This window comes from Tupaia chinensis, unplaced genomic scaffold, assembly GCF_000334495.1.
Source record: "Tupaia chinensis unplaced genomic scaffold, TupChi_1.0 Scaffold149658_1, whole genome shotgun sequence".
Lineage (NCBI taxonomy): Eukaryota > Metazoa > Chordata > Mammalia > Scandentia > Tupaiidae > Tupaia > Tupaia belangeri.
Genome location: NW_006209503.1, coordinates 832,795 through 834,430, shown reverse-complemented (window position 1 = coordinate 834,430; position 1,636 = coordinate 832,795). Strand labels below are relative to the sequence as shown.

The following is a 1,636-nucleotide window of genomic DNA, read 5'->3' as shown; positions in this document are numbered from 1 at the left end:
GGTTGATTTGTCACTGTCTGTCTCTCTGTCTCTCTCTGTCTGGCGAGCGCACGTGCCCTATAGCAAAAACCTCTCCAAAAAAATAATAATAATAAATAAAATTAAATAAATAGTTCTTTAAATAAATAAATGTTTCTTTTTTTGTAATTATAAAAGTAATAAAATAAATGTACATTGGGAGGAAGGTTAGATGATTTAGAAACGCTTATTTCAATAAGAAAGGAGCAGATGATTACAATCCCACTACTGAATGACAAGCATCTTCGGGGCGACAGGGAGCAGCACAGCTGCCAGCTTCATGAGACCCCTGTCCCTGACTGACAAAAGCCGGCACTCCTCGCTCGCTTCCTGGTGGAGAGCTCCACTGTGAAGGCCTTAGCCACCCAAGCCAGCAGCCAGGGCAGTTCTGGGGGAAGCACCTTCCAGCAGCTCCACCACCCCAGACTCCAAGGAGACTAAGGGATTCTCCTGCCTCAGCTTCAGGGAAGCCCTAGCCCCCTCCCTTCCCAAGGCTGGCAGGTCCATGCCAGGACTAGACACCGTCAGCTTCTGCAGACCCAGCTGTTCCCCAGGGGTCTGCGGGTCTCCACAGGGCTCACACAGGCTCTGTTCAGAGTTACATGGTGCTCTGCTTCCTGGCAGCAGCCAGCATTTCAACAGCTTACTGTGCCTGGTAATTGTGCTGGAAAAAGAAATGTCATGCACTTCACAGACATGTGTGATTAAATGTAATATAAAAAATTATGATCATAATAAACAAAATTAACTTTAAAAAAATAAAAGAAAGATTAGCCATAAAAAGGCTAATCCTATGACATGGCTAAAGCTCGAGAGAAGCCAGAAGCCAGACACGAAGAACTCGTGTAACACGTAACATGACCCCATCACACGAAGTGTCTAGAGTGGGCGAATACAGAGAGACAGAAAGCGGATGTCGGTTGGCAGAGCGGGAGGCAGGGGCAGCAACCCCTGATGGGTACAGGGCTTCTTTCAGAAGTGAGAAAACGTTCTAAAATAGATCGTGGCAATGGCTGTAAAGGTACTAAAAACACTGAATTGTATACTTTGAGTGAACTGTATAGCATACAAATTAAATCTTATTAAAGCTATTTTTAAAAGGGGACAAAGAAAAATTTAGAAAACAAAACAAATAAAAGTACGAAAATCACCTGTAATTAATTTACCTCATAAAGATAACTGTGAATATTTTTAAAAGATAAATAAATGGGGCCCAGCAAGTGGCATAGTGCTTAAGGCACTGACTCCCACATGGCCGACCACAGTTCGAGTCCTGGATCTGGCGGCTTTACTTTCTCACTTTTCCTCTCTCTCTCTCTTTCTGGTCAGTATGCATTTTTTGTAGCAAATTGAAAAATAATAATAATGATAGGGACCAGCAGTTAGTGTAATGGCTATGTTGCTGGACTCCCATGTACTCGACTGCAGTTTGCGTCTCACACCCGGTGGCTTAAAACTCACTCCGGGCGCGTGTGTGTGCGTGCCCAAGATCCCGAGAGGAGAATGGAGGAGAAGGGATTACGGCGTGGCCATCTCCCCTGGGGGGTGATTTCTCTCTTTCTTTCTCTCTGTCTCTCTCTGTCTGTCTGTCTGTCTGGTGAGCGCACGCACCCTATAG

At 44.9% G+C, this 1,636-nt stretch overlaps 1 protein-coding gene across 3 annotated transcripts in view; it reads left to right on the top strand.

Moving 5' to 3' along the window:
- The window catches only part of KNG1 (kininogen 1), a 39,754-nt gene that overhangs the window by 4,194 nt on the left and 33,924 nt on the right, over nt 1-1,636 (top strand). The gene's annotated exons all lie outside the window — the stretch shown is intronic.